The following is a 12,998-nucleotide window of genomic DNA, read 5'->3' on the forward strand; positions in this document are numbered from 1 at the left end:
TATATGTCAAATCAATACACATTTTTTGCCAATTAAATGTAAGTGAATGAATTAGTATAAAAAAGGAAGTTTCCTGGGCTCAAATTATGAAGATATGACAGTATTTCATAAATCCTGGGAGAGGCTGCATTCTCATTGTAACATCAATCATTTTATTTCTTCAGTTCAGGTAATTCACTTCTATACTAACCGGGTAGGTTATCCTCATGTTCAGAGATGCCAGCCACTATATACATCATCATCAGTGATGGAAAAAGACAAGAAGGTGAGGTTAGTCTGTATCAGGACACAGAGCTAGTGAAACACTATCCCTGGCAACATTTGCCTCAGTAGAGCTTAGAACTTCCTTGAATAGGTTGAGTTTGATGATCTAAATAGAAATGTGGTTGATATATTGTGCACCCCAATAAACTTATCTGGGGTCAGAGAACAGAACAGCCACTAGATATAGAGGCCAGAAAATGGTGGCACACACGCCTTTAATCTTAGCGTTCCAGAGGCAGATATCCGCCTGGATCTCTGTGAGTTCAAAGCCACACTGGAAACATCCAGGCATGGCTATACGAGCCTTTAATCCCAGGAAGTAATGGCAGAAAGCAGAAAGGTATATAAGGCATGAAAACCAGGAACTAGAGCTGGCTTAAGCTTTTAGGCTTTTGAGCAGCAGTTCAGCAGAGATCCATTTGAATGAGGACTCAGAGGCTTACAGTCTGAAGAAACAGTATCAGCTGAGGAATTGGCAAGGTGAGGTGGCTGTGGCTTGTTCTTCTTCTCTGATCTTCCAGTGCTCACCCCAATACCTGGCTTCAGGTTTGTTTTTATTAATAAGAACTTATAAGATTCGCGCTACATAGAAACATGTAAAAACTTGAAGTATCTGCCATGACTATATTTTTCTAGATCATTGATGTTTTTTCAGATACTATTTCACTCATTTCTGAAATGAATCAGATATGCCAAATACTATCACTGATTGCATGATTTATAGCACTGTAATACACCCAAATTAGTTTCCTAGTTTCAAAGCAGTGATGTATGGCTGTCTTTGAGGAGACTTTCTAATTGGATGCTTATAAATGAAAACATGAAGTTATTTGGATTTTTACTCTGGGGAAAAATCTATCATGATTGCATCTACTTTGGAACGGCTGCTTCTTTATTTTGCCATTAAAGAGTTTAGATAACCAAGAGTCGGCTTCTGGGTGTTGCAGCATAAGAGCAAAGTTCTGTGCTCACATTGGATATGTTTATATATTTGTATCTGGAGATGCATGATTCATAAATGCATTTCTGTAATTTACTCTTTACCAGCAAGGTGTGGCTTTTTACTCTCTAGCACATGAATAATGGATAAAAATGGGCAAGGCCACATATCTGTTCTCAAAGAATAAATGGAGATAGCATATCTGTTCTTAAATAATAGATGAAGATATATAGATGCATCATTAGGAAGGTACAATATGTAGGCTCTGCCCAATTGGCAAGGTGGGGTTTGAGGGTTTCATGATGCTTAATAAAGCAGAAGATAGTGACTACCCAGCAGGAGGCTATGTGTAATATGGGGTAATTCAAGTTTTCTGGAGTTCTGTGCGTGGGATGCAGGGCTTCTATCCACTGAACAGGGCTCAGAAGACTCTTATCCCTAAGGGCACTGTCAGTTTCAATGGAGGGATAACCTTGTCTCACGGAACAATATGTTTGACTAGACCTAGTCTGGGTAGATAGATACAACTTCATGACTTACCTTCTAAGTCACTGGTGGGCCTCTCACTACATTTCCCACTGGATTGATAAGGACAATGAACAGTCATATGTCTTTCAAAGAAGTTGCCTGAGAACATCCTCTAGAGCAGAGTTCTAGGGAAGAGGTTACCTCTGTTGCCAGATGAAGACTAATGAGAAAGAGCCCAGAGGAAGAGAATTATAAAACGAGATGGAGCCTGGTGGTGGTGGCATACGCCTTTAATCCCAGCACTTGGGAGGCAGAGGCAGGCAGATCTCTGTGAGTTCAAGGCCAGCCTGGGCTACAGAGTGAGTTCCAGGACAGGCTCCAAAGCTACACAGACAAATGCTGTCTCAAAAAAACAAACAAACAAACAACAACAACAAAAACCAAAAAAAATAAAACAAAAAACAAAAAATGAGATGGGATATAGCCCTGTGGTCGCTGTACCTGCTACATTTAGTACTCAGCTAGAGTTCCATTTTCTCTCATTTCTTGTCCCAGTGAATGTAGGGTTTCTGCTGAGGTGCAGAAAAAGTACCTGTGAGAGACTGGCCTATGACAAACTGGATAATGCTCCCCACAAGAGCCACAATTGTTCCGTTCTGCTGGAACTTTGTTTTTTTTTCTCACTCTTGTGAACATCTCTTGCCTAGGGCAAGCAGGAGGAGACACGGTCTTGAGTTGACTTCAGATATCCTTGTTCACTACTTCAACTCTCTGTCAAATCAGCTTTTATTTGTTAGTTCACAGAAGAAAAGAAATTTCACAAGGAAAACTCTGCAGTAATGATGCTCTTACCTTGTCCACATGTGGCTTTTGTAACTATAGTGTTATGTTTCCTTCTCTCTAAACTCCCAGGGAATTAAGCCAGTTATGCTCTTTGCCCATGGGTTGCTTTGCACATCTGATGAGAAAGGCAGCTAATGATAATAGAATCAAGAACTCCTTAATGAAGGTGAGATGGTACTCCAAACAACAGGTCCTTTGGAGACAGATTTTTCTTTGGGGCCACCAGCTCACAGCAAAAGAACACAGAGACTTAGTGTTAGTTATGAAGCTCAGCTTGTTTCTTAGGCTTGTTTCTAACTAGCTCTTATAATTTAAAGTTATTCATTTTTAATAATCTATGTGCTGCCACGTGGCTCATGGCTTTTACATCTCCTCCTACATGTCTTGCTCCCTCTTTGTCCTGCTGGCAACTCAACCTTTCTTCTTTCCCGAGACCTCTCTATCCCCAGAAGTCCCACCTATCCTCTTCCTACCTAGCTATTGGCCATTCAGTTCTTAAACCAATCATAGTGACACATATTCACACAGTGTAAAGGAATATTCTACAACAGTCCTCAAGTCCTCATAAAAGCCATATGGAGAAGACAAGAAGTGATGTCTCTGAAAAGAGAATCTACAGAGGGAATACTGGAGTGGGATGTTCCTTGGGTTTGTATTAGAAAACTGGAATGTATCAAATGAGATCAGAATGTCTCTCTGTATTCAGTTGTCTTACAGCTATCTACAGAGTTGTGAGCATCCTAATGAGATGCTGTGTACCCAGTATCTCCTTAACACTGTAAAGATGCTTGGAATGAGGTGAAACTCTAAGGCACAACCTGTATTCCAAAGCAAGAGTCTACTTGTTTTAACCCTGAAAAGAACAAAGCTTGTAGGTTCTTAGGCAGAGACTGAAATAAAATGCCTTTGAACTTTGATGAAGATCTGGGTTAGACCAGTAACCCTGTGACTGAGGCCTGTTTGATTTTTTTTTTCTCTCTGAATTGTTTTCTTGTCTATCAGTGAGTAGATTGAGCTGTATTTCATTCCGTAGTATTCACATTTACTGTCAGTCATTGGGCTTAAAAACTGGAAGTATAAACACTGTACAAGCCCTGCCTCAGAGAAACTTTCAAATGAGCACAATAGACAGATGTTACTGACAATCATTAAAAAAAAATCAAATTACCATAATAAACATAAGAAGTACCATTGAAATATAAGAAGGAAGGATAGACTACAGCAGCATAGAATAAGTTTGTGACAGAACAAGTCACAAACTTATTTTTAAATCTTGTCTCAATGCCCTGCTCATCAGGCCATATTAGTCCATGGGTAAGTATAAAGGCATGGATGCATAGAAACATCTAGTATGTTATGTAATAAAATTGTTTGGTTCTGACTATAGCATAGCATGTCCTAAGACTTTGTAAGGGTCACAGAAGCTGAGAAATATAGGTTTAATTTCAGCTGAAAAGGGCCTTCTATTAATTCTTGTTAGTCTATAGGCTCTGAGTCCACACTGAAATTTTAAGAAGGAAGTTTGGATTGCACAACATTTGGTTTCTGTTGAGCAATCTGGTTGTAGACAGTTTGAAAAGCAGATATGAGTCTTAAGAACTCTATAACACAAGAAAGAAATGACAAGGGACCAAATTTTAACAAAGGAATAATAAGAGAAATAGACATTTGAAATAGAATTAAGGTACAATTTAATCAGAATTTAGAAACTAATAGCAGTTTTATCAGGAAGAATAAGGTTAAGGATCTCTTAAACAATATGGTGACTAATATATCAACTAATAATAGTAATAATGTATTATATACTTTCAAAATTCCTAAGAAAGTAGATGTTACATGCTGTTACCACAACAAACACTATGAAATAGTAATGCAGCAATTTATTGTCATTCTAAAGTATGTGCATATTTTAAGACATCATATTGCACATGCTAATCTTAATATACACAAGTTTTATTTACTAAAATAATGTAATTGAAAGCCACTGATAGAGAGAAGTGTGTTAGAGAAACAGAGGGATCACTGTGATAGGTGAGAGTTTTAGTTTGGGTGTACCAGTGAAGGGTTAGTGGGTTCACTGAGATGATAACAGGGAAGAACAGGAGGCTCAGAGTGAGGCCCATGGATCCACTGTGAATGTGAGAGCATTAGGGATCTCAGGAGACAGGCCTGAGCTTCTTAAGTTATGCCACTTTGATAGGTGCCCTGCTCCTAGAGTTCAGAGGAGAGATAAGTGCCTAGGGTTCTTTTAGAGGATCAAAGGTTGCTTAAGCCTTACGGTAAAGAAAACTTATTGAAGAAAGCTTATAAGAGGAAAAAATAGAAGAGCTAAGCTAAAGTAATGGGAAACATAGACTTTGTGTCTGCAGTTTCCTGACCAGGACCTTGAATTCAAATTTAAGATTTAAAAAAAAAAAGAAATGGATACATTAGAATCAACATAACCTGATATTAAATCAGTCAGAGAGCAAAGTAGGAAGAGTGTGTGTGTGTGTGTGTGTGTGTGTGTGTGTGTGTGTGTTAGACTGAAGCCAATGCTATTGCCATTAATAGCGTTATTATTGTTTTTAATGGTACTGTTGATTATGATAATGGTTAACATTTATTGTAGGTGTCTGTGTCTCTGCCTCCAAGGTGAATTCCGTCTACCATAGCCTTGGCTGAAGTTAAGCTGAAAGTTACCATGAGAAAGACTTCTTCCTCCCCATCTCCTCCTAACACTGTCTTTCTGGTTGGGGTTGTTTGTAAATCCTCCAGACCTGTGAAGTCACAGCCTTTCTTTTATGTGTAGCCAATTTCACACCTTGTCTTTCTTTGATCATATAATAGTTTATGTTTCTTAGATGCAGGTGAAAAGTGAGACAAGGAGAAATATCTGTAAAAGATAAGGGTTGGAAATTAAGCTGGTGAAGGTGGGCAGAACCTTCAGACTGATGGGGGTCAACCTCACTTCTGGAAAAGAGGAAGGAAAATTAGATCACCAAGACCATAGACTGTAGAACAGAAAAATGAAAATTTATTCAAGTTCATGGGAAGTCTTTATAAGACAATTACCAATTGAAGGTGGACCTTAGCATACCATCATTGATCACTCATTGGCTAAGAGGAATCTAGGAAGAGTGAATTCAATAGTTACACAGAGGTGAGCCCCAAACAGATGGGGTCGTCTACCCACAAGTCATCACAGGTGCTGTTAGTGATTCATGACACTTTTTCTTAGTTTTGTACTGGCACATATTTTCTAAATCATGAAAAAACAAACAAACAAACAAAACCCCTCAAAAACCTCAGCCTGTGAAGTCCTGCCCCACTGTCAATTATTTTGTTTGTAACCATCAAATTGTATTTCAATCCCTTCCTTGATTATCAGGTTATTGTTGTGTTTTCAACACAGAAGATTGTTTTCCTAAATACATCCATATTTTTACAGCAGTTCTGGACGGGCATGTTTGTACATGGGAGTGCAGTGCCCAAAGAGGCCAGAAAAGGATGTCAGATCCTCTGGAGCTGGATTGTTATGAGCTGCCTGACATAGAAGATGGGAACTGAATTTGAATGTTCTGAAAAAGTTGTACATGTTCTTAACTTTTGAGCCATCCCTCTAGACCCTCAATTTGATATTTTGGGCTGTTTCTTTGAACTTATCTCTCGAGTTCAAGATAAGGCTCTGATAGATTGCTAGAGCAAACGTAGAATGCAGGTCTGGCTTTCAGAAAGATGAAAACAAGGTGAGTATTCATAGAGCAGTTATGATGTAAGATGGTGTGTGACTCCACAGAAAGAAGAATGTCATTGCCAGCTATTATGTGTGTATCTAATCTCTAACCACCAACAACCCCAATTAGGTTTTGAGATATCCCTCTAGCCTGAGACCTAGTTCTGTATGTTTAATCTCCTTTAACTTTGGGTTCCTGACCATAGCAAATGACATTGGCTAATGTCTGCAGTCCATAAGTAGGAAACTCGGAAATGTGAAATAGGCTGCAGTACAAACAGCAAGGACCGTGTGAGGGAGCTACGTGGAAGAGTGACCCTAGGGCCAGTCGCCCAAATAAAGCAGTTCCTAGTCTGGTAGCCATTTAATGATTAAGAGTTATCAAGGTCCCATACATGTTCTGACAGGCCAGAGTCCATGAACTCCCACCAGTTTGGGTCATCTGTCTCTGTTGAGGGAGGAGAGGGAAGAAGGGGAAGGAGGGTGAACTGGGATCGGTATGTACAATGAAAAAAAAAAAGATACCAAGATCTGGTTACAGGAAGCAGAGTATTAGACCTCTTCACAGCAACAAGGAAGATGCTGGTATCTTCAGTCAAGTGAAAGGTAAAACATAGACCAGGACACTCGGATTTATTGAAGATATGTTCCGAGGATGGGATTCATTCGTGTATCCAGTAAGCATCACTGGCTATTCACAGTATTCTGAGGAGTCAAAGTAGATTAAACATACAGAACTAGGTCTCAGGCTAGAGGGATATCTCAAAACCTAACTGGGGTTGTTGGTGGTTAGAGATTAGATACACACATAATAGCTGACAATGTCATTCTTCTTTCTGTGGAGTCACACACAGTCTTACATCATAGCTGCTCTGTGAATACTTACCTTGTTTTCATCTTTCTGAAAGCCAGACCTGCATTCTACATTTGCTCTAGCAATCTACCAGAGCCTTATCTTGAACTCGAGAGATAAGTTCAAAGAAACAGCCCAAAGTATCAAATTGAGGGGCTAGAGGGATAGCTCAAAAGTTAAGAACATGTACAACTTTTTCAGAAGATTCAAGTTCAGTTCCCATCTTCTATGTCAGGCAGCTCATAACAATCCAGCTCCAGAGGATCTGACATCCTTTTCTGGCCTCCGTGGGCACTGCGCTCCCATATACAAACACATCCACACAGAACTGCTGTAAAAATTCATATGTATTTAGGAAAACAATAATGTTCACAGCCTAAGAGGGCGTTCAAGGTCATGTGAGGCAATGTCAGCGTGGCAGTGCAGGCCCAGTGGCAAAGGCTGTGGTACACAGAAGGAATGCAGCAGTTGTGTAGGGAACTGAGAAGTCACAGAGTGGAAGTCACCTCAGTAGAAGGTACGTTGTTAGAATATGGAATTTTTTGTGCCCAAACCGTGCAAATTAATTTTTTTCCCAGAAAGCATCACAGTGGTCATTGCTTTTGAGAAACAGCCAAGAAAACAGGACTATATGAGGGATATATTCAGAGAGGGAGCTAAGGACATACCAAATGCACAGTTTCTCTGCTTAGCTTCTCCTAAGGCCCCAGTGATGGGTGATACAGTCATGAAAAATAGTTCTGTGTCTTCTTCGGCCAGATGACCTATTTTATCACACAGCTGCTCTGCTTCACCAAAGGCAAAGTTAAAATGCAGGAGGAAGTTGGAAGTTTCAATCTTTTTAAATACAACCCAGCCTTAACTAGACAGAGAAGACTAGACTTAAATGCAATTCATCTCAGTTTGTTCTGGTTTAACTTGAACTCCTACTGTCTTGGGTAAATATATATGATAGATAGATAGATAGATAGATAGATAGATAGATAGATGGATGGATAGATAGATAGATGTAGTAACAAAAGGAAAAGGAGGAAGAAAGAAGGAAAAGTTATCTAAGCTGCTTCTTAGATCTGGATCTCTGTGAGTTCAAGGCCACATTGGAAAGGGTGACACATGCCTTTAACCCCAAGAAGTGAGTCTTTAATCCCAGGGAGTGGTAGTAGAAAGCAGAAAGGTTTATAAGGTGTGAGGACCAGAAACTAGAAGCATTTGCCTGGTTAAGCATTTGGCTGCTGGTTAAGTATTCAGGCTTCTAGCAGCAGTTCAGCTTTGTGACATTGGGATGAGGACACAGAAGCTTCCAGTCTGAGGAAACAGGACCAGCTGAGGAATTGGCAAGGTGAGATAGCTGTCTCTCTGACCTTCCAGTGTTCACCCCATTACCTGGCTCAGGTTTGATTTTATTAATAAGAACTTTTAAGATTCATGCTACAAATATTGATGGGGATTGTGTTGAATCTGTAGATTGCTTTTGGTAAAATGGCTATTTTTATTATGTTAATCCTATTCATCCATGAGCATGGAGGATCATTCCATTTTTTGATATCTTCCTCAATTTCTTTTTTCAAAGACTTGAAGTTATTGTCAACCAGGTCTTTCACTTGCTTGGTTAGAGTTACCCCAAGGTATTTATATTATTTGTGGCTATTGTGAAGGGTGTTGTTTCCCTGATTTCTTTCTCAGCCTGTTTACTAGTTTGTCATTTGTATATAAGAGAGCTACTAAATTTTTCTGAGTTAATCTTGTATCCAGCAACTTCCCTGAAGATGTTTATCAGCTGTAGAAGTTCCTGGTAGAATTTCAAGATCTCTTATGTACACTATCATATCATTCACAAATAGCAATACCTTGACTTCTTTCCAATTTGTATCCCCTTGATATCCTTTAGTTGTCTTATTGATCTAGCTAGAACTTCAAGTACTATATTGAGCAGATAAGGAGAGAGTGGACAGCTTTGTCTTGTTCCTGATTTTAAGTGAATTGCTTTGAGGTTCTTTTCATTAATGTTTACTATAGGATTGCTATAAATTACCTTTATTGTATTTAGGTATATTCCTTATCAGCTGTAGAAGTTCCTGGTAGAATTTCAGGATCTCTTATGTACACTATCATATCATCTACAAATAGCAATACTTTGACTTCTTTCTTTCCAATTTGTATCCCCTTGATATCCTTTAGTTGTATTCCTGATTTCTCTAAGACTTTTATCATGAAGGGGGTTTTGTATTTTGCCAAAGGCCTTTTCAGCATCTAATGAGATGATCATGTATTTTTTTTTTCTTTCAGTTTGTTTATATGGTGGATTACATTGACAGATTTTTGTATGTTGAACCATCCCTCCATCTCTGGGGTAAAACCTACTTGATCACAGTGGATGATCTTTTTGATGTGTTCTTGAATTCAGTTTGGGAGTGTTTTATTGAGTATTTGCACCAATGTTCATGAAGGAAATCTGTCTGTGATTCTGTTTCTTTGTTGCACCTTTGTGTGGTTTGGGTATCAGGGTGACTATGGCCTCATAAAATGAATTTGACAGTGTTCCTTCTGTTTCTATTTTGTGGAATAATTTGAGGGGTATTGGTATTAGGTCTTCTTTTAAAATCTGTTAGAATTCTCCACTAAAACCATTGGGCCCTGGGCTGTTTTTGCCTAGAAAACTTTTTATGACTGTTTTCATTTCCTTAGGGGTTATAGGTGTATTTAAATTATTTATCTGATCATGATTTAACATTGGTAAGTGTCACGTATAGAGAAAACTTCATTTTTTCAGACTTATCAATTTTGTGGATTCCAGTTTTTTAAAATATGACCTAATCATTCTTTGGATTCACTTGGTGTCTGTTGTTATGTGTCCCTTTTCATTTCTGATTTTGTTAATTTGGATTTTCTCTCTGCTTTTTAATCATTTTGGATAAAGGTTTGGCTGCCTTGTTGATTTTTCTCAGAGAACCAAATCTTTTGTTTTGTTGATTCTTTGTATTGTTCTCTGTCTTTCTATTTTATTGGTTTCAGACCTCAATTGATTATTTCCTGCTGTCTACTCCTCTCGGGTGTGTTTACTTCTTTTTGTTCTAGAGCTTTCAGGTATGTTGCTAAGGTGCTAGTATGAGAGCTCTAATTTCTTTATGTAAGCACTTAGTGAACTTTCCTCTTTAACACTGCTTTCATTGTGTTCCATCAGTTTGGGTGTTGTCCATTCATTTTCATTGAATTCCAGGAAGTCTTTAATTTCTTTATTTCTGCCTTGACTCAGTAGTCATTCAGTAGAGAGTTGCTCAGTTTCCATGTTGTTGAAATCCAGCTTTAATTGTGGTGGTCTGATAGGATGTAATGGGTTATTTCAATTTTCTATCTGTTGAGACTTGCTTTGTGATTGAATATGTGGTAAATTTTGGACAAAGTCCAAAGTGAGGTGCTGAGAAAAAGGTATATTCTTTTGTGTTTGGTTAAAATGTTCTGTAGATATCTGTTAGGTCCATTTGCTTCAAAATGTCTGTTTGCTCCATTATTTCTCTGTTTCGTTTTTGTCTGGATGATCTATCCATTGGTGAGAGTGGAGTATTGATGTCTCCCACTCTTAGTTTGTGAGGGTGATGTGTGATTTAAGCTTTAGTAATCTTTTTTATAAATGTGGGTGTCCTTGCATTTGGGGCAGGGATATTAAGAATTGAAGCATTGCCCGGTGGTGGTAGAGCATGCCTTTAATCCCAGCACTGGGGAGGCAGAGCCAGGTGGATCTCTGTGAGTTCGAGGCCAGCCTGGTCTACAGAGCAAGATCCAGGACAGGCTCCAAAGCTACACAGAGAAACTCTGTCTTGAAACACTCCCCCCTCCCCCCCCCCCAAAAAAAAAGAATTGAAACATCATGTTGTTGAATTTTTTCTTTGATAAGTATGAAGTGTCCTTGCCTGTCTCTTTTGGTTAATTTGGTTTGAAGTCTATTTTGTTAGATGTTGAAACAGCTGTCACAGCTTGCTTCTTGTGTCCATTTTCTTGGAAAATCCTTTTCTACCCTTTACTCTGAGGTAAAGTCTATCTCTGATTTTGAAGTGTATTTCTTGTATGAAGCAGAAGAATGGATCCTGTTCTCACATCCATTCTGTTAGTGTCTGTCTTTTTATTAGGGAATTGAGTCCACTGATATTGAGAGATATTAATGACCAATGATTGCAACTTCCTGCTATTTTTTATTGTGGTAGTATGTGTGTGTCTGTTTCCCTTCTTTTGGTTTTGCTGGTGTGAGATTATTTATTTCTTATGTTTTCTTATTTCCTGTATTTTCATGAATATATATAAATATATCCATACATATATACACACACATATATATTGATTATAGAAAATCTGTTTTGAATTTTAGAGAAGATTCAGATTTAAGCAAGGTGCAGTCAGTTTTTCAAAAGTGAAAATTGCACACTAGAATAACTGAGAATTTCCTTAAGAACATCTGTATATATCAAGTATTATAGTCTATTTCTATTTCAAAAATCTGTCATTTTAATATTTTCATGGGTGTAGTTAACCTCCTTAGGTTGTATCTTTCCTTATAGTGCCTTATGTAGGGCTGGATTTGTAGATAGATATTGTTTAAATTTAACTTTGTCATGAACCATCTTGTTTTCTCCATCTGTGGTGATTGAAAGTTCTGCCTGGTCTGGGCTGGCATGTGTGGTCTCTTAGAGTCTGCAGGACATCTTTCCAGGCCCTACTGGCTTTTAGATTCTCCACTGAGAAGTCGGGTATAATTTTAATAGGTCTGCCTTTTTATGTTACTTGGCCTTTTTCCTTTGCAGCCTTTAGTATTCTTTCTTTGTTCCGTATGTTTAGTGTTTTGATTATTACGTAGTAAGGGGATTTTCTTTTCTGGTCCAATCTATTTAGTGTTCTGTAAGCTTCTTGTACCTTACAGGTGCATCCTCTTTTAGGTTAGAAAATTTTTCTTCTATGATTTTGTTAAAAATATTTTCTATGCCTTTGAGTTAAGATTCGTCTCCTTCTTCTATTCCTATTATTCCTAGGTTTGGTCTTTTTATTGTGTCCCAGATTTCCTGGGTGTTCTGTGCCAGGGATTTTTTTAGATTTAACATTTTCTTTGACCTCTGTATCTATTTCTTCTATTGTTGTCTTCAACATCTGAGATTACTCTTCCATCTCTTGTAATCCATTGGTGATGATTGCATCTGCAGCTCTTGTTTGCTTACCTAGATTTTCCGTTTACAGAATTCTCTCAGATTTTGTTTTCTTTTTTTTTTGCTTCTACTTCCATTTTCAGGTCTTGAACAGTTTTATTTATTTCCTTCAAATGTTTGTTTTTCTTGACTTTCTTTAAGAGATTTATTCATTTACACCAATTGTTTGTGTTTTCTTGGCTTTCTTTGAGGGATTTATTCATTTCCTCTGTGAGGACCTCTATCATCTTCATAAAGTTGGGTTTTAAAGGAGTTTCTTGTGCTTCAGTTGTGTTGGAATATTCAGGGCTTGCTACAGTAAGATAGCCGGGCTCTGGTGGTGACATATTGCCCTGGCTGTTGTTGATTGTATTCTTATACTGGCATCCAGGCATCTGGGTCTGGGTTGATTTGGGGTCTTGGTACTGATTCATGAATTCTTCTTTATTGTATGGGTGTTTTTTCCCCTTTGGTTTCTGTTTCCTCTTTTATCTTCTGGTCTTTGCTGCCTAGATTTCCGACAGCCAATCCAACAATGAGTTTTTGTTCCAGTTGGGGACTGGAATTCTGGCATCTAGGCTGTCCACCAACATTGGAGGGTAGAAAATGATGATGAAGAAGAGAATAGAGATTGGGGATAGTGTGGGGAGGCACCTAGAGAGTGGAGAAGATCCACAGGTGGCCGCCTATCTGGAGTTATGCCTGCTGTATGGTCTATGGCCCAGCAGGGATTCTCTGTCCAAGTTC

The 12,998-nt window shown here is 38.4% G+C and overlaps 1 protein-coding gene across 3 annotated transcripts in view; it reads left to right on the forward strand.

Moving 5' to 3' along the window:
- Plppr5 (phospholipid phosphatase related 5) overlaps positions 1 to 12,998 on the forward strand; it is a 180,407-nt gene that overhangs the window by 106,917 nt on the left and 60,492 nt on the right. The gene's annotated exons all lie outside the window — the stretch shown is intronic.

This window comes from Peromyscus eremicus, chromosome 6 (assembly GCF_949786415.1).
Source record: "Peromyscus eremicus chromosome 6, PerEre_H2_v1, whole genome shotgun sequence".
Classification (NCBI taxonomy): Eukaryota; Metazoa; Chordata; class Mammalia; order Rodentia; family Cricetidae; genus Peromyscus; species Peromyscus eremicus.